The 20,337-nt window shown below is 48.5% G+C and overlaps 1 long non-coding RNA gene across 2 annotated transcripts in view; it reads right to left on the bottom strand.

Annotated features, from left to right (window-relative positions):
* Window positions 1-6,850: 6,850 nt before the first annotated feature.
* LOC122477222 overlaps window positions 6,851-20,337 on the bottom strand; it is a 35,685-nt gene continuing 22,198 nt past the window's right edge. Inside the window, exon 3 of one of the 2 annotated variants that reach the window (XR_006295653.1) lies at window positions 6,851-7,161. This is a non-coding gene — a long non-coding RNA (uncharacterized LOC122477222). Of the gene's footprint in view, window positions 7,162-14,349; window positions 14,463-20,337 lie in introns of those variants that run through there. The other variant, XR_006295654.1, reaches the window with a different exon arrangement.

Below are 20,337 nucleotides of genomic sequence, written 5' to 3'. Positions count from 1 at the left end.
CATTTTCAGCCACACCCACCTCCTCTCTGCCCTATTCCCTAACCCCTGGCACTCACTCTCCACGTCCCCATGTCTTTTTGTCATTTCAAGAGTATTATATAATCACATAGTATGTAACCTTCGAAGATTGGCTTTTTCTCACTCAGTGAAATTCCCAGGAGATCCATTCGAGTCATTGTGTGAACCATCCCCCCATTTCTTTTATTGCTGAGTAGTATTCCATGACATAGATATACCACAGTTTACTTGACTATTAATCGGTCGAACAACACATGGATGAGATATCCGGTTTCATGACATCCTCGCCAGCATTTGGTGTTGTCGTTATTTTTTATTTTAGCCATTCTGATGGGCGTGTGGTAATATCTCATGGTGGTTTTGATTTGCATTCTCCTGCCGGCTGGTGATGCTGAACATCTTTTCATGGATCGTTTGCCATCTGCACATCCTCTTTAGTGAAACGTCCGTTCATCTCTTTTGCCCATTTTCTAATTGTATGGAGTGTTGAGAACCCTTTATATATTCTAGATGCAAATCCTCGGTCAGATATGCAGTTTGCAAATATTTGTTTTTAGTCTGTAGCTTGATCTTTTAGAGAGCAACTTTTTTTCATTTTGATGAACTTCAATTAGTAGATGTTTCCTTCTTTCTTTCTTCTTTCTTTCTTTCTTTCTTTCTTTCTTTCTTTCTTTCTTTCTTTCTTTCTCTTTCTTTGCCTAAGGAAGTCAATTGCTCTCACATTATTTGTTGAAAAGGCTACCCTTTCTTCAGACGTTTGCTTTTATACCTTTATCGAAATTCAGTTGAAAAAATTGGGTTTATTTCTGGGTGCTCTATTCTGTTCCATTGATCTATATGTCTACCCTCCACTATTGTCTTGATTACTATAGCTATATAGTAAGCCTTTACATTGGAAAGAGTGATTCCACCCCCCCCCCCCAGGTTATTCTTTACAAACATCATTTTAGCTACTCTAAGTCCTTTGTCTTTCAATATACATTTTATAATAATCTCATCTATGCCTATAAAAATCCTTGCTGGGATTTTGATAGGGATTTCATTAACCTATAGATAAATTTGGGGAAAACTGATATCTTTACTATGTTGAGTCTTCTAATCCATGGATACAGTAAGTCTCTCAAATTATTGTCTTCTTTGGGTTCCTTCCTCAGTGTTTTATAACTTTCAGCATATAGATGAAACATGTTTTGTTAAGCTTGATACCTAAGAATTTCATTTTCTTTGAAGCAATTATAAATAGTATTGTGGTTTTTATCTAGATTTCCACATTGTTAGTATATAGAAGCGTGATTGATTTTTGTGTATTGATCTTGCGTCATAGGACCTTGCTGAATTCGATTATTAGTTCTAGAAGGGTTTTTTTTTTTGAACCCCTGTGATTTTTTTTTTCATGTAGACAACCAAGTCCTATGCAAATAGAGACAGTTTCACTTGATTCTTTCCAATCTGGATGTCTTTTATTTCCTTTTCTTGCCGTGTTGTGCTGGCTAGAACTTCCAGTATAATGTCGATAAGACATCACTTATAGAAGTGATTAAGAGCAGCCATGCTTGCCTTATTTCAGCCTTCAGAGGCAAAGTATTCTGCTTTTACCGTCAAGTATAATGTTAGTGGTAAGTTTTTTATAGATGGTTTTTATGAGGTTAAGGAAGCTCCCCTCTCTTCCTAGTGTACTGAGTTTTTGTCATGAATGTTGAATTTTGTCAAATGTTTTATTCTGTGTCAAGTGATATGGTCATATGATTCTTCTTTAGTTTATTGATATGGTGGTCTACACTGAATGATTTAAAAATAGTGAGCCGGCCTTACATACTTGGAATAAATCCCATTTGATCATGGTATATAATTCTTTTACACATCGTTGGATGCATTTTGCTCATAAGCCTTTGTTGAGGATTCTTGTGTCCAAATTTATGAGGGATACTGGCCTGTAGTTTGCTTTTTCTTTTTCTTTCTTTCTTTCTTTCTTTCTTTCTTTCTTTCTTTCTTTCTTTCTTGTACAGTCATTGTCTGGTTTTGATATCCGTCTGGGGCTCAGATGACATCAGTGTTGGATCTTTCAATATTTCATTAAAAAATTTTTTTGTTTTAACATTTATTTAGTTTTGAAAGACAGAGAGAGACAGAGTGAGAGAGGGGGAGGGGCAGAGAAAGGGAAACACAGAATCCAAAACAGGCTCCAGGCTCTGAGCTGTCAGCACAGAGCTTGATGTGGGGCTCAAACTCACAAACCGTGAGAGCATTACCTAAGCCGAAGCCGGATGCTTGACCAACTGATCCACCCAGGCGCCCCAAATCTTTTATTTCTCACAGGTCTCTGAGGCTCTATTTTTTTACCAGTCTATTTTCTCTCTGTTGTTCACACTGAGTGAATGCTATTGATATGTCCTCAAGTTCACTGATTCTATCCTCTGTCGTCTCACTATACTATGGACCCACTAAGTTGCTTTCTTTTTTTAATTTCTGTTACTGTAAGTTTTCGGTTTTATAATTTCCACTTTGCGCTTTTTTTGTATAATTTGTATTTCTTTGTTGTGATTTTCCATTTTTTCCTTTGTTTCAAGAGACTTTGCAATTGTTTACTGGAGCATTTTTGTGATGGCTGCTTTACAATTCTTGTCAGATAATTCTAATATTTGATTCATCTCCCTATTGATGTCAGCTGATTGTCTTTTCTTATTCAAGTCCTGATTTTCTAGTTCTTGGCACGAGAGGAGATTTTTCATTGCATTTTGGCTATTATGTCAGGAGACTATTTAAATCTTTTTGCGGGGACAGGGAGGGGGGAGCACCTAGGTCAGGCTCAGTCAGTTAAGTGTCTGACTTCAGCCCAGGTCATGATCTCACAGTTCGTGGGATTGAGCCCCACATCGGGCTCCGTGCTGACAACTCCGAGCCTGGAGCCTGCTTCCGATTCTGTGTCTCCCTCCCTCTCTGCCCCTCCCTTGCTCGTGCTGTGTCTCTCTGTCTCTCAAAAATAAATAAACATTTAAAAACAAATTAAACTCTGTTTTTAAATGTTTATTTATTTTTGAGAGAGGGAGGGAGACAGAGAATCCTAAGCAGCCTCTACGCCGTCAGCCTAGAGCCCAACGTGGGGCTCGAACTCACGAACCGTGAGATCATGACCTGAGACGAAATCAGGAGTCGCCCGCTGAACCGACTGAGCCACCCAGGCGCCCCAGGAGGCTATTTAAATCTTTTGTTTTAGTAAGCGGTCACTCCGTTTAGGTTCAGCGTGCAGGTCCTGGCCTACTTTTGTAGGCTGTGATTTCAACGACCATTTACTTTGCAGAGCCTCTGCGATGCTATTTTCGTCCGCTCGTTAATGTGGCGCTGACGGGGGGCCCCCGCCGGTCTGCACCGGTGCCGCCTAAGGGAGCAGAAGGTGTTCCACCAGGCTGGGTGGCCTGAGGCCCGCAGGTGGAGGGAGTGAGTCTCTAGTCTGCGGGAACAGCTAAGCTTCCCTGGTTTTGCTTGCTCCGGTGGAACCCGCAGCCCTTGCCGGTGCCATATGCCATCCTGGTACCTCTCCTTCCTGGGCCAGAGGACTCGTGGTGGTCGGATTTGCCCTTGATGACGATGCCCTGGCTGCACAGTGTCTCGTGGCCAGGGAAGGGAGCCCCGCGTGGCGGGAGAGGAGAGCGTGTCCCCCCCCCCCCCCCCCCGGCTGTTTCGTGTCAGCGGGGCTCCCTGCTGGATTCCCTTTGCCGGGGTTGCCGGGGGCCCGTGGGGCCCACGCGGATTGGCGCGTCCAGTCCGGAGGAAGAAGCTGCCTACTGGGAAATGCGGGGGCCCGGCTCCCCTCCTTCTGCTGGGTGGGGAGTCAAAAGGCGCCCTGCTGCTACGATGTCTCCCGGTCCTGGGGTCCCTGACCATTCTGCCTTCCTCTTCAGACCTTTGGGAATTCTTCTTTGGTTGCCTCTTGAATCATTTCTAGCACCCGCAGTTCTCCTTGGCGGGGAGGAGCGAGGAGAAATGAGACTATGCCGTCTTGTCCAGCCTGAAAATAGAAGACCGTTTTTACTCTGGTTTCTGCTGCTGCTTCTCCCAGGAATGACTCAGGCTTTCAGCTGCCACCCTTTCCTGGGCGAAGAGAAGCTCTGGGGGCTTTGCCTTGGTTGATATATCACGCTTCCAGGTTTTCTGGGGGTCTGTGTGTGGGAAAGAGAGAGAAGAAAGGCTGGCAGAGATCAGCCCTGAAACAGAGTGGGGCGAGCGCTGTGGCGGGGCACGGAGTTAGCTGTGGGTCGGTCTTGCCTGAAAGATACTCCTGTGCCACTATCTTCACACGATCCTACTGTGAGACGTCAGAACAACCAAACTTTGGTATTTCCTGGCAGGACGGAGGCAGAAAATAAGATTTTTTAAATTTATTTATTTACTTACTTATTTACTTATTTAAAATCTTAATGACTTTGAGGTAGGCAAAGTCTTTTCATGTCATTGATTTATTTTGTTATTTATTTTTTGGAGACAGAGAGAGAGAACACTGGGAGAGGGGGAGAGGGAGAGAGAGAGACAGAGAGAGAGAGAGAATCTTAATCAAAATTTGGTATTTCCTGACAGGACAGAGGCAGAAAATAATATCTATCTATCTATCTATCTATCTACCTATTTATTTATTTATTTATTTATTTATTTTCTTCATGACCTTGGGTTAGGCAAAGTCTTTTTATTTTATTATTATTATTATTATTATTATTATTATTATTTTAGAGAGAGAGCACGCAAGCAAGCAGGGAAGAGGGGCAGAGGGATAGACAGAGAATCTTTTTTTAAAAAAAAATTTTTTTTCAACGTTTATTTATTTTTGGAACAGAGAGAGACAGAGCATGAACGGGGGAGGGGCAGAGAGAGAGAGGGAGACACAGAATCGGAAACAGGCTCCAGGCTCCGAGCCATCAGCCCAGAGCCCGACGCGGGGCTCGAACTCACGGACCGCGAGATCGTGACCTGGCTGAAGTCGGACGCTTAACCGACTGCGCCACCCAGGCGCCCCAAAGAGACAGAGAATCTTAAGCAGGCTCCACTCTCGGTGCAGAGCCTGATGCAGGGCTCAATCCCACGATTGATCCTGGGATCATGACCGGAGCCGAAATGTAGAGTCGAACGCTCAACCGACTGAGCCACCCAGGCGTCCCAGAAAAGAAGATTTTCAAACACGCTCCTCCCTTCGTGTAAAACCTTGGGGCATCCGCGTACATGATCCACCCCCCCCCCACACACGCCGCAAAATGGCCATGCCCTAATCCTTGGGATGGATGAATATGTCACCTTACATAGTAAAAGGCACTTTGCAGGGGCAGTGAAGTTAAGGATATTGAGATGGGGAGAATGTCCTGAATTATCCTGGTGGGCCCGATCTAACGACAGACTTCATATAAGAGAGAAGCAGGAGAGTACGAGTCAGAGAAGGTGATGCGCCTGTGGAAGCAGACCGAGGTCAGAGAGTGTGAGAGAGAATCTAAAGGTGCTCTGTGCTGGCTTTGAAGATGGAGGGGGTGGGGCATGAGCCAAGGAATGCAGACGGCCTCCAGAAGCTGGAAAATGGTTGCTTTTAGACTTCGGAGCTCCAGAACCGTTAAGGTAATAGATTCGTGTTGTTTTAAGCCATAAAGTGTGCGGTAATTTGTTATAGCAACAACAGAAAACTACTACACTGACAGTGGACAAGGGACATGATCAGGGATGGGAAGTTGGGGGCTATTGTAGGACAGGGAGGACCGTGGCCTCCGCTAAAAACATGAGACGCTCCAGTCTGGGAAGGCGAAACCTGACAGGAGATTGGCTCAAAGACTAGGCCACCGCTGTCTGATAGAACCATCCGTGATGATGGAAATGTGCTATATCTGCGCTCTCCAGGATGGAAGCCCCTCGCCACAGGGGACTGCCGAGAACTTGAAATGTGGCCAGTGCTACTGAGGCCCTGAATTTGTAATTTGATTTACTCATTTCATTTATATTTAAGTTGTAAAAGCCACACGCAGCCAGTGGTGACGATATTAAACAGAGTGGGTCCCCACCATGGAAAAGAGTGGGGATAAGGGGGAACACACACTTATTCCTTAACGTCCTCAGTGCCGGAAATCTAGCCTGCCCCAAAGAGCTTAGATCAAATTAAAGAGCCACCGATTCTTCTCTGGAGATCAGATTTCTCATAACCTCTGCCATAATGTAACCACAAACCTACAAGAGGAAGAAAAAGCATGGAAACGGCATATAAAATTGCTATCGTGAAACCCATAAACTTCACAGGAGATGCAGGGAGTCCAGTCCTCGGTCCAGAAACTGTATATTAGAAGAACCTACAGTAAGCTCTGACATCGCAGTCTCCGACGCCAAAAAGTAAAGATGGAAGTTGAGGCAGATAGGATTTCAAAAGCACAGGGATCTGGGACCCATTTAACAGAGAAAGACATATTCTTACACGCCTCAGAGGTCCAGGGCAAAAGCAGATGGTCACAGTGCACACTCTGAGTCACAAGACAAAGTTATGTTCTGTTCTGAATCAGCCGTTTGAGAATGCAAAGCAGTGAATGATGTAATCTTAGGGAGGAAGGGAGGAAGGAAGGAAGGAAGGAAGGAAGGGAAGGAAGGAAAGAAAGGAAGAAGGAAGGAAGGAAGGAAGGAAGGAAGGAAGAATGAAAAGGGAGGGAAGGAAGGAGGGAACAAAGGAAAGAAAGAAAGAAAGAAAGAAAGAAAGAAAGAAAGAAAGAAAGAAAGAAAGAAAGAGAAAGAAAAAGAAAGGAAGAAAGAAAGAATGAAAGAAAAAAAGAAAGAAAGATGGAAGGGGGAAAGGAAGAAGGGAGGGAGGGAAGGAGAAAGGAAGGAAGGAAGGAAGGAAGGAAGGAAGGAAGGAAGGAAGGAAGGAAATCAACAGAGAAAATGGGTAAATGCAAAACAAGACAAAAAACTAGCTCTCCACCCTCATGCAAAACCTACACTCCAGCTTCTTGTCACTGTCACTTACCAGGACTGATCTGTGCCAGGGCTGATCACTCACTTCGAGTACTCACTTACCATTACCATCAACACCGTTCCTCACCTTATCCTTCTAAGTCACCTGCCACACAACTTCCAAATCGGGATCGGTGCGATCGTCCACCACCACCGTTTCTCTTTCCAGGCTGCCGGGCCCTGCGGGGAGGAAATAACACAGTGGTTTAGGCAGGATCATCTTGAAAAGAAGGATCTCTGTGAAATACCACATAGCTTTTAAGTGTACAAGAAATCTGTATGGAAATACGGAAATAGGCCATATTGGCATATGGGCATATTTCCGTATTTGGAATACGGAAATATGGAAAACTATTCAAGGCCCATTAAATAAAAAAAGTAAGTGACAACGGGGCGCTTGGGTGGTTCTGTGGGTTGAGCGTCTGACTTTGGCTCAGGTCACTGCTGTCAGCCTGGAGCCTGCTTCAGATCCTCCGTCCCCCTTTCTCTCTGCCTGTCCCTCGCTCACGCTCTCTCTCTCAAATAAGTAAACCTTAAAAAAAAAAAAAAAGTAAGCGATAGCAAACCGCCCAGTGGGGATGGAAAATGGTACAGTGACTTTGGAAAACCGCCTGGCAGCTGCTCAGAGTGTCAAACATAGACGATTCCGTTCCCAGGAATATACTCCAGAGACGTGAAAATACGTGTCCCCATCAGCACTTGTAATTGAACATTCATAACAACATCCTTCCTAACGGCCAACAGGGGGAACGACCCATCATCCACCCACCGCTGAATGGCTAAACACAATGTGGTCTTATCCACACAGTGAAATATTACGTGGCAATAAAAATGAACGAAGTTGTGATTTACAGTACAACATAAATGAACCCTGAAAACACCATGCGAAGTGAAAGAGGCCGGTCGCAAAAGACGTGTTCTATGCTTCCATTTATATTAAAGCCCGGAACAGGCAAATCCGTAAAAACAGAAAGGAGATCGGTGCTTGCTTAGGGTTGGGGGCGAGGAGACGGGTGACAGGCAGGGAGAGCGAAAAGCTTCGGGGCTTCTTCTTGAGATGATGAAAACGTTCTAAAAATGGACTATGGTGGGGCTTGCACATATCTGGGAAGATACTAAAAAACCATACACTTTTCTGTGCGCGAATTGTACGTTATGTGAATTATAGCTCAAGAAAGCTGTTGTTTCAAAAAAAAAAAAAAGCAGGGGGTAGAATAATGCATGTACTCTGAGCTCATTTATATTAAAACCACAAAACTACATATGCATGTAATATAAACATTTGTGAATGTATGTAAATATACAGAAGAGGATTTGGAAGGCTACCCGCCCATCTGCTAGCATGGGTTACTTCTGGAGAGGGAAGCGGGACGGCCTTCTGTAACATCACACTTCCCTGTTTCTCCTCCCACCACTCCCGTTGTTTCTTCAACTTGCTTTTCTAAGCAGCCCTTCCTCTGCCCACCCCTTTGGAATCCCATTTCACTCTTCAGGCTCTCCCTGAAGCCACGCTAACTAAGACCGTATGTTCCCCGTGGCTTCGACAACCTCCATCCAGGCCCTGACCCATTCGGTCCACAGGTACCCACTGAGCACCTGCCGGGGCCCGTGCTAGGGCCTTTGGCTGCCTCCCCTCCTTCATCTGCCATCCCTCACCCAGCAAATTCCACCGGGTCTCCTCACTTAACGTATTCCTCTCTCTTTCCTTCTCTCCTTGTCCTTGGCCTCCTCCGGCCTCCCGTGTAACCCGAGCCACCACTGTCTCTCCCGGATCAGCGCAAGTCTCCTCGCTGGCCTCCCTGCCCACACAGGCCATTCTCCACACAGCAGCCAGAGCCAACTTTTAAATATTTAAATCATGCCATATCTGGCTCCCTGCTTCAAAACTCTCCAAGAGCTTTCAATTGTACTGAGTATAACATCTAGGCTCTTTCCTTTGACCGAATAAGATAGAGCCTTTGTCTGAATCTCTAATCTTACGTCATCATGCTATCCTTGTTCGCTATGCTCCTAGAATTTGTTTCCTCTTTTTTTTTTTTTAAGTCTGTTTATTCTGAGAGAGAGCGAGGCGGGGAGGGGCAGAGAGTGTCAGTGCAGAGCCCCATGCGGGGCTCAAACTCACATGAACCACGAGATGAGCCGAAGTCGGATGTTTAACCGACTGAGCCACCCAGGTGCCCCGATTTTGTTCTCTCTTGAGAGGCCTTCCCTGATCATCTTGACTAAGTAGGGCCCCGACCCCGGTCAGCGTCTCATCACATCACCCTGTTTTATTCTCTCCCTTACCATCAATCTGGAATTCTTTCATTTATTGGTTCGCTTGTTTATTGTATGCCTTCCCCCACCAGTCAAAGATAAACTCCATGAGAGAGGTGACTCTATCTGCCTGGTCCCTACTGAATCCGTAGCATTCAACACAGGACCCGGCAGGTGCTCAGTGGGTATCTGTGGAACGAACGGGCCAGGGTCTGGATGGAGGTTGCTGAAGCCACGGGGAACGTATGGTCTTAGTTAGCGTCACTTCAGGGAGAGCCTGGAGAGTGAAATGAGATTCTAAAGGGGTAGGCAGAGGAAGGACTGCCTACAAAAGCGAGCTGAAGAAACAACCAGAGCGTTTGACCCCCAGGTTGTTAGCTTAAGCAACTGGACAGACGGTGGGTACCATTCACTGAGAATGTAAGACTCGGGGAGGGGTGAGTGGGGGTGGGGACCGATTCAAGAACTGAGTTTTAGAAATGGTAAATGTGACACGTGCATTTGTCATCCAACTGGGAATCCTAAGTAGCTGGCTGCATATAGAAGTCTACACCGGGGCGCCTGGGTGGCTCAGTCGGTTGAGCATCTGACTCTTGATTTCAATTCAGATCATCTGACTCTTGGTTTCAATTCAGATCATGATCCCAGAATGGTGGGATCGAGCCCCGCGTGGGGCTCCGGGGAACCTGCTTAAGATTCTTTCTTTCTCCCTCTGCCCCTCTCCCTCTCTCTCTCTCTCAAATAAATAAAATAGGGGGAAAAAAAAAACTAAGAAAAAAAAAGAAGTCTAGACCTTAGTGAGGTGGTGAGTGCTAGAGAGGAGAGATTGATAATTGAAATTCATCAGCCTAAAGGACTGAGAGCAGTGGAGATAACCTCAGAAGAAAGTGGAGAATGGGGGGGAAAATGAGGACCTGATGCAGAGTTTAAGATCTCCTGCATTTTTTTTTAAGTTTATTTATTTATTTTTTTTTTTTAATTTTTTTTTTCAACGTTTATTTATTTTTGGGACAGAGAGAGACAGAGCATGAACGGGGGAGGGGCAGAGAGAGAGGGAGACACAGAATCAGAAACAGGCTCCAGGCTCCGAGCCATCAGCCCAGAGCCCGACGCGGGGCTCGAACTCCCGGACCGCGAGATCGTGACCTGGCTGAAGTCGGACGCTTAACCGACTGCGCCACCCGGGCGCCCCTTAAGTTTATTTATTTTTGAGAGAGCGCGAGCAGGGGAGGGACAGAGGGGGGGGGGGGGGGACAGAGGATCCGAAGCAGGCTCCGTGCCGACAGCAGCAAGCCCGGCGAGGGGCTCGAACCCACGAACCTCGAGATCGTGACCTGAGCGAGCCGAAGTAGGACGCTCAACCGACGGAGCCACCCAGGTGTCCCAAGACCTCCTGCATTCACACCTCCAGTCCCAACCTCCTTCTTCCAGGAGTTCCAGAGCCACTACCACACCACCTTATATTCACCCAACGTGTCCTGAAATGACTGCATAGACTCCCTCTCCAAAAGTGGTCCTCCTTCCGTATCCTCGATCACTTATTCGTCAGCTGATCGGGTCTCTTCGTAACATCTACAGGGCCGTTCCCCACCTTTCTGTCCCTGCAACACTTACTTCACCTCCTCAATCTCATCACCTGCTACGTGGAACTCTACAATCATCTCTTGGTCGGTATCTCTGCCGCCGACCTTGCCCCCCACTGCCGCCACTGGGGTCCTTTTAAAGCGCCTTGATTGTGGTACTTCCCTAGTTAAACCCCTTTGAGGGTTTCCTGTTGTTCAAAATAAAGTACAAATTCCTTTTTTTTTTTTTTTTTTAGTTTATTTGAGAGAGAGAGAGAGAGAGAGAGACAGCACGGGAGGGGCGGAGAGAGACAGGGAAAGAGAGAATCCCAAGCAGGTTCCACACTGCCAATGCAGAGCCCGTCGCAGGGCTTGAACCCATGAACTTCAAGATCTTGACCCGAACCAAAACCCAGAGTCAGACGCTTAACCAAAGGAGTCACCCAGGCGCCCCTAAAGTACAAATGCCTAAGCCCAAAACGTAAAAGGCTTTCAGGACCTGCTCCCTACTGACCTTTTCGACCTTATCTTCCATTTACTCCCTCGGCCTTGTATCCGAGCCTTACCCATCTATCAGTGGCCTTCACTCCTCTAGACCCACGATCCTTGTTTCTGTCCGCAAACATGTACTTGCCACGCACCCCCACTGCCACCTGTTCTCCAGTTCCGTGGAGCTTCCAGACTGCTCTCCAACCAAGCCAACTTGATCTCTTCTTTCTTTTTTTAAAAATTTTTTTTTTCAACATTTATTTATTTTTGGGACAGAGAGAGACAGAGCATGAACAGGGGAGGGGCAGAGAGAGAGGGAGACACAGAATCGGAAACAGGCTCCAGGCTCTGAGCCATCAGCCCAGAGCCCGACGCGGGGCTCGAACTCACAGACCGCGAGATCGGGACCTGGCTGAAGTCGGACGCTTAACCGACTGCGCCACCCAGGCGCCCCAGATCTCTTCTTTCTTGATTGCCCCTCAGTAGCCTGTGCACACTCCAACTTTATCGTCGGTGACACCGTATTGGATTTAGACGTTTGTGTGTCTTTCCCTCTCTGCTAGCGACAGAGAGGTGAAGTAACTTGCCCAAGGCCACACAGCTAGTAAGTAGCAGATACAAGCGCAGGGTCTGTGCCTGTAATCACCCGTCTCTCGGTACAGATTCAGGAAAGGCCCGTTCAATGAATGGGGAAATGGGGAATGTGGGGCATGTGACTTTTTTCATGTTGTTATTCTGACCTTGCCTATTGCATCTTTTCTTTCATTTTAAAATCTCATTTCGTTCAAAGCTCAGACACAATAAAGTCCTAAAATCAAATAACGGATCTTTTGCCGTGGCGCTCCAGGGAGTCGAGGAGGGCAAACGCCATTATCCTCATCCCTCTAGGCAGGAGCAAGGGAGGTCGATTTATTGGCGTTCCGTGACTAGGGCCAAAGCACAGGAAAATAAGGTAGGAGTAAACCTCATAACGCCCTGCCACCGAAAACATCATAAAAGCGACCATTTCCTGAGCGCTCCAGGGACGCCCGGCACTTTGTTAAGAGTCCTACGTGGATGAGCTCATTTCATCTTGCCAACAGCCCTCTGTGATGTCGGCGCTGTTGTGATCTCCATCTTACGGATGGGAAAATAAGCCCCGGGAGGGTAGGTGACTCGCCCAAGGTGGCAGGGGTGGTAAATGGCAACGCAGCACTCGGCCGGCACCGTCCAACGGCACGCAGTCTGCGCCATGAACCACGGTGACAGACGACTTCCGCTCGCCTGGGCCAACCGTGACTCCAGAGCTGCCCTGCCCCCATCAGATAACCGCTGGCCACGTGTGCCTCGGCGCATCTGAATTAATTAAAGGCAAATGAAACCTCAAACTCAGTTCCTTGGTCACGCTAGTCACATCTCGAGTCCTCAAAAGCCCCGTGTGGCTAATGAGCACCCTGTTGGAGAACACGGACGAAGACCATTTCCCTCAAGACAGAAAGTCTTCTAGGACAGTGCTGCGCTACAGCGTGCTCTCTCTGATGCGGCAGCTCCACAAGCTTCTCCCGGGTTCCGAAGCCTTCTCTCCACTCTGCCAGTTGGGCTCCTCTCCCTTCAGAGCCCCGGGGAAACTCTGAGATGTACGGGAAGGTAAGAACTTTCAGTACCGTCCCCTCCATCGTTCGACTCCTTGGCAACATCGCCCTTTCCACCCGCTGCCCACGATTCGTCCTCGTGCCCCGGCCCGTCTGCCCCCTTCTCTCTCTGCTTCTGGGCATGCAGAGGTCCTGTGGTTATTCGTTCTCATTCTGCCCCCAACGCAGATGATTGGGTGGGGGCCACCCACTTCACAGCCACAAGTGCGGAAGGTCCCCCAGAAGCAGAGATCCCGGACTGCTGTCCGCAGCCCCGCCCTCCAGAGGGGAGGGCGCACCCCAACTCTGGTCCGGCTGGCCTGAGAGCAGCTGGCCGCCGAGGTGCAGCCTCGGGGGGCCGCTGTGACTCCAATGTGATTTGGGGGCTAGTAAGAGAGACCTGGAGCCCTTTTTAAAATCCCGAGTTACCCGATGCAGATGAAATGGGATGCTCTGCACATAGGGATGGGTGGAGAAGAAAGGAGACAGAGCACCCCAGGGATAGCAGAGCTAACGAAGACTCACTCACTCACCCACGGTCGTGGAGAACGACATGGCAGGTTCTTAAAGCCAGCCGAAAATCCGAAAGGCACTCTGGAATACGTTATGTGACCTATCCACACCCTTCCTCTGAATCCCAGGAGACTTATGCCTCTAATTCACTTTTCTCAGCTTGACATTAAAATGGGTAAATATTAGGGCGCCCGTGGCTCAGTCGGTTAAGCGTGTGACTCTTGATTTCGGCTCAGGTCATGATCTCACGGTTCGTGGGTTCGAGCCCCGCATCCGGCTCTGTGGCGACAGCGCTCAGCCTGCTTGGGATTCCCTCTCTCTCTCTCTCTCCCTCTCTCTCTCTCTCTCCCTCTCTCTCTCTCTCTCTCTCTACCCCTCCCCCGTTCATGCTTTTTTTCTCTCTCTCTCAAAATAAACAAACATTCAAAATATATTTTAAAAAATAAGTACATAAATAAAATGGGTATATATTTTCCAAGCTGATTCGAACTGATGGCTAGAGGAGGCGGGCACGCGCGTGTAGACTGAGAAGGGTAGAGACAGCCTGGAGCGATCGATTCGCCATAGAAAATCTTAATGTGGGTATTTGAGCGTCAAGTATACACCCCGTCCAAAGAGGGATTCTGCCTGTCCAGGCAGCTGAAGAGTTGAGCCAGCCAAAACTTTTCTTGGAGGCCCACGCCAAAGGTGTGTTAAGTAGTCCAGTCTGGGGTCTCAAGCTAGATATCTCTCAGTCCATACTGCATCCAGCCACGTGGTGTGAGGTGGCCAGAGTCAGAGGCGCCCCGCAGATTTCCAAAGGATTCTGATGCAGAAGCAACTTCCAGTCTGGTTCGTGCCACTTGACAACGAGCCACGGCAGGGAAACGAAGGCTGGGAAGGCTCTGCCCCCATCCCTGCGACGTGCGGGCCATGCTACCTCTGAAAACACGGCAGTGGTCATAGCAGCACGGTGAGGGAGCATGCAAAGGACGAGGGGCCAGAAGACAGAATCAATGTTCCTGAAAGCCAGAGTACTCGCTGGAGACGTTTATTGGTTTCTGTCTTCCCTCTGAAGGGGAGAAAGTAGGTCAGCACACTCAAAGAACTGGGACCAGGAACAGCGGGTCTGAGAGGGAGTCACTCGCTGAGCCCTGCCAAGATGAAACAGTTGGAGACACGCCTTTCATTTTAGGGCATTCGGCTGAGGTCACTTGGCTTTGGGGGAAAGTCGGGCTGCCGATCCCCTGGTGGGTATTCTCCGCAGGTCCCAGGAGCTGGGTGCAAGGGGAGGCTCGCATTTTAAAAAACCAACATCTAAATGGTTGGCGAGCACAGGAATGTTTATGAGCAAACTGTGTGCCTACTTTGGCTCTCAGACAAGGTGGACAAGGCTCGGGGCAGCCTGGCTAAATATAGACGGCACAGGGGGGCCTGAGAAGCAGGAGAGCTGGGTTTCATTTCCAGGTCTCTCCGTTAACCTTGGGGCACACTCCCTGGGTCCCTTCCCTTCATATGCTGACTCGTCCTTAGTAAGGCAGGGCTATGGAGTACGTGTTCCCGGGCCTAGAGAACAGTTCCCACTGAGCCTGCCATGTTTTCTCGCCTCATCTTCCCTCGAAAGATCCGAGTCCGGGGAAGAGACTGGTTGTGACCAGGTAGAAGGCGGAAGAGGTGATATGCTTGTGGCAACAGTACGCGGCCACGGTGACCCACTGGGAGCCACAAGTCCTCCTGGACTAACCAAGGGGGTTGCCTAACCAGAGCCAGAGGGAGGCTAGCCCTCCTCTGAACTGGTCACGGAGCCCGAGAGGCCGAGCCCAAGGAAGCGACTGTGTACTTCCTGCGTCAACACCCTGGGCCCCGCTCCCGTGCCTGGCCACTTGGCACTCCGAGTCAGTGCGTCCCCGTGTGGCGGGAGCTACTATCTTCTTCCGATTGTAATACTGACGACGGTTTATTCTACGAAGTTAGATCACAGAGGAGAATATAAAGTAGACAAATAAAAACCACTACGCCGCCACCACCTAAATATCACCACTATGAACAGCCTAGATGTAAGCTCAAGTAGTCAGGCCTGGATTCAGGCCCTGGCGCTCTTGCTGACTCACAGTGTGACCTTGGATGAGTTATATAACCTTTCTGAACCTCAGTTTTCTGGTCTGCAAAATGGTATCACACTCCTCACCGTCAAGTATTGCGAGGATGAGAGAACCCAGGTAAAGAGGGCTAGGAGTCCCCGGCAAATAGTAAGCGACCAACACCTGTTGGCCGTCATCATCATTGTCATTACTGTACGTGCCTGTGTTCAAAACCGTCACACGGATGCATCGTATTTCATTTGGGAATCGTTCGACTTCCCGACTGGCAAGCACGTCCACTGTTTCAAAGCCGCGGCAAGAACATCCACCCTTGTACATATATCGTCTCGAACGTCTCCGATCGAGCCCTCAACATAAACTTCCCAGAACTGAGTTTACGGGGTAAAAAAGAAAGCAGGAATATTTTTCAGGCCCGTGTTACAGACCACAAAGTGGCCCGCTGGCAAGACCGTACTGTATGTTGCTCCCAGCGGGCCACACAAGTGCCCATCTCTTCATACTTCCATCAACACTGAGTAATAACGTCTTTTCGAATCTTTGCCAGTTTGATAGGGGGAAAATGGTGTTGTTTTCACTCACAGGACCTGGATTATAGATTATGACACGCGTCGTAAGCTAGCCCTCTATTAAACTTATACAGGAATTCACTTGTTCGACGGCAAAATCTGTGACAAAGTCTTAGGAGATCCTGAAATGAAAACACACAGGGACATGTGCATAAAAAGAATTCACATCTGAGGGGCGCCTGGGCGGCTCAGTCGGTTAAGCGTCAACTCTTGATTTCCGCTCAGGTCATGATCTCCCAGTTCATAGGTTTGAGAGCCCTACGCTGGGCTTTGCACTGATAGCATGGAGTCTGCTTGGGATTCTCTCCCTCCCTCTGTCAAAATAAATAAATAAACTTAAAAAAAAAAGAATTCACGTTTAAGTAGTTGATATACTCATTTTTCCCACCATTTTTAATTGCAAAATAGAACTTATGGAAAACCGCAGATCTTGATCGCGTGTTATGAAGTAAATCCCTTTTTTATTATCGTCTACGTCAAGAAACAGAACTTTGCCAGCTGCCTCAGAAGCCTGACACGTATATTCCAATCCTAAAATTAATCGCAAAGCTGTATTTTATGATAATCTCTTCCTTGCTTTTGTTTATGGTTCTGTATCACCCAAGTTACAACTTTCAACACTGCAGTTTAGTTTCGCCTTTTTGAAATATTTTAAGTCTCTTTCACTTAGGAACTGGTACACCTGTAATCAAAATTACACTGTATTATAACAGCATAGAACTTAAAGAAGCAGATGCTCACTTTTTTAAATGGTGCTTTACAAACGCATAAAAATATATACGATTTTCCCCAGGCATATGAGTAAATAAATTATTCTGCCTCGAGTTTAACATGCCACTTTGATATAGTTACATGTGTTGGTTCCATTTTGGAGCAATATCTCCAATGTCTGTATAATTCTAACATTTTCCATTCAAGCTTAAATGGCAGTTACAAGTCAGGATTCTGATTTTCAACCTTTTTTTTTTTCCTTCAACCGACTGATAGATCAGCGTTCTTAGTTGCAAACTACAGAATCCCCTCTGACTAGTTTAAGCAGAACAGAAAAGTCTCAAATAATATCAGTCCACAGGATCTTTCTTTTTTTAAGTTTTATTTATTTATTTGGAGAGACAAAGAAAGAGAGAGAGACCGCATGAGTGGAGGAGGGGCAGAGAGAGAGAGGGAGAGAGAGAATCCCAAGCAGGCAGGGCGGGGGGGGGGGAGGGAGGGGCTTGAACCTACAAACTGTGAGATCATGACCTGAGCCGAGATCAAGAGTCGGACGCTTAACCGACGGAGCCACCCAGGCGACCCCACAGGACCTCTTGAGACCCACCCAGCCAGGCTCTGAAGAACCATGGTGCTACTCTGGCAAAAACAGCACTGCCTCTACTCTGGGTAAGACATCAGCTCCCCTGATCTTTCTCTTCCATTTGGGATTGCCAGGCTGCCGGTATCTCCCCTCAAACAGCCCCTGCAAGCCCATCAAATAGAACACCGGGCAGGGGAGACTTCAGCTGCGTGAGGCTTGCCCCTCCTTGGCCAGTTCTCCCGTCCAGGGCGCTGACATGTCCTAGGTTGGACACCAGGAAGCACAGAAAAGTGTTCTATATGTTTTGCTTTGTCCTACTCAACTCTTCAGTAGAACGTGAGCCTCTAAGGACAGAGACCGGCTCGTAATCACATACTGGTGATGGATTAATTTTCTACTACAATTGTCAACAAGTATTTCTGAATCCTTACTCTGGATCAGGCACAGTGCCGGGTGCGAGAGCTACCACTGAGGGCAAGATTTAAAAAGGCTCTTCTCTCATGAGCTTACATTCCAGGCAGTGTTGTGTGACAACGAATACATAAGCAAATAAATAATTCTGATTTCTGATGAGTGGAGGGGCAAGACTGCCTTAGATAAGGTGGGCAGAGAAGGTCTCCATTAGGGACTAAAGTCTGAATTTGGGGGCGCCTGGTGGCTCAGCCGGTTAAGCATCCGACTTCGGTTCAGGTCATGATCTCACGGTTCGTGAGTTCAAGCCTAGCGTTGGGCTCTGTGTTGACTGGGTGAAGCCTGCTTGGGATTCTCTCTCGCGCTCTCCTTCTGTCCCTCCTTCCCTCGCCCCCCCACCAAAAAAATTAATAAAATAAAATAAAACATTTTTTTAAAAGGTTTGAATTTTAACCCAAGTGTGTTGAGAAGCCATCCGAGGTTGTGAATACTACACAGTGATATATCGGGTGTATACATCTGGAAGGATCACTCTGAGTGGTGAGTAGGGAGAACAGGCCATCGGGGAGACAGAAACATTTAGAAGGTGAGTAATCCAGATGGAAGTCGATGGTGGTGCAGACCGGGGTGGTTGAGAGAATGAGAGATGGTCATACTTGGGATGTGCCTCAAAGTCAAAATCCACAGGAACGGCCGACTGGCCACGGGAGGTGAGTGGAAGAGAATCAAGGGCAACAGCCAGATTCGGGCTCTCGAGCAACAGCGTGAGTGAGGCCAACCGCTACTGAGATGGGGAAGAGAGGGGAAAGGGAGGGACCGGAGCTCGCATTTTGCCATGCTGAGGTCCCGGCCTTTACGGGACGGGACACGGCAAATAGATAGTGAAGTGTACGCGAGTCTTGAGGTCAGAGGAGAGGGTCGGGTCTGGTGCTACTCCGTGCTAAGAGGACACGCCCAGAGGATATGAGAAATGTGTAAGACACAGTTGAGAAGGCAAAGTTCACGCGGAAGATCTAGTTGGTTACTCCTTGCATGTCCCCAGGAGAGCCTGGACTCAGGATGGACCCTGGGTCTCCCCTGGGAATATGGCCCTCAGAAGGTTCTTTATGTCGCTGATTGATGAGATTGTTTTCTATGTTCAGAGCAATGGGGCGCGTTGTACCAGCTCGTCGGGACCTCTCAGAATTGTCTATCAAGATTCAAGATGTACCCGGTTTCGATGTTGGAATCCTGAGTTTTGTTCCGCAAAAGCCCTAGACCGAGGGGCTCGAGTGGGCTCTCCTGGGCAGAGACGTGTCACAGGTGTCCCTGTGGTTTGCTTCTACTTGCTCCTGTGTCGTCCTGGATAGGGAAGGACTTGCTTAGGTTTTAGCCAGAGGGGACGGGCAGGGCACGAAGCAAACAGGATGACAGAGTTCAGTCAGCCTGAGGCTAGGGACTAAGCCTTTGTTCATCTGTGTGTGCCGCAAAGAGGGCTGGGTAAGCGGGAGGTCCTCAATGCAAGTTTGCTGAACTTAGTGGAAGAGGTGGGACTGGCTGCATGGGCAGGATTTTGCATAAGCTTAGAGGAGAAGGAGGGCATGCCAGATGGAGAAAACAACTCGATGGAGGCCCCAAAGCAAGAACAGGCCGGGTTTGTTTGTGGAAAGCTGCCCCCTCAGTCTCCCTACTCCACAATGCCTGGCTCAGTCACCAAGCAGTGGGCATTTAATACAGTCTGCCACTTGCCGGGCATCCCTGTCCCAGCTTGCTGCCACGCCCTTCTCGGGCGCTCCCCTGCTTGCTTTCTGGGCAGCGCTAAGGGCGAGAGGTGACGGCACGGCATACTCCTCCCGCACCCACCCGGTCACTTGCGAGGGCGCACGCTGAGGCCGAGCGGTCTAGCTCCGGACCTCACCGCGTCGTGGACGGTTGGCCGGCCTCGCCTGCCTGCGATTCCGTGATTAGGATTCCAGATGGGACTACGCCAACTATTCATCCTCAATCCCTTACGTCGGTTCCAAAGGCAAAACTCCCAGCGCTTACGCTCGTCTCAACAGCCTTTCCTTAGTCCCAGGGCAGCCTCCAAGAGAAATCCATCAAGGAAAAGAGGAGACGCTCTCGGGGATGAACCAAAAGCTTTCTGTCTGTATGAGCAGGAACGAGAACGGGAGGTTTCGTGCCTGGGCCTCGGGGATCATCTGACGTAACCATCGCCCCCTCCCGCACCGGCAGGTGCCTGAGAGATTTGTGTCCGATCACGCGGCAGCCCGTGGCCGATGCAGGACCAGAACCGAGTCTTCCCGGTTCCCGGCCCGGTACTCTACCACGGTTTGGTGCCCTACTCCCTCCGACCGCCGGCAAGAATCGTCCCCAAAGAAGGTGGGTGCAGTACATTTCCCAGTGAGCAACCATCCCTCCGTGAAGCACGTGAAGGGCCGGGACAGGGAAGGGCGGCAAGAGGCGGAGCCAAGGCATTACAACTACCAGGGCTGAGCGAGACATGTTCCTGACTGCTTTATGGGCTCCGCAGCCGCACTGCACCTTTGCTTTGAGCCAAGTCGAGCGTGCTCTGTGTCGTGGGATGGGGGCTCA

Source organism: Prionailurus bengalensis, chromosome X (assembly GCF_016509475.1).
Source record: "Prionailurus bengalensis isolate Pbe53 chromosome X, Fcat_Pben_1.1_paternal_pri, whole genome shotgun sequence".
NCBI classification, from domain to species: Eukaryota; Metazoa; Chordata; class Mammalia; order Carnivora; family Felidae; genus Prionailurus; species Prionailurus bengalensis.
This window is presented reverse-complemented; position numbering and strand designations above follow the sequence as displayed.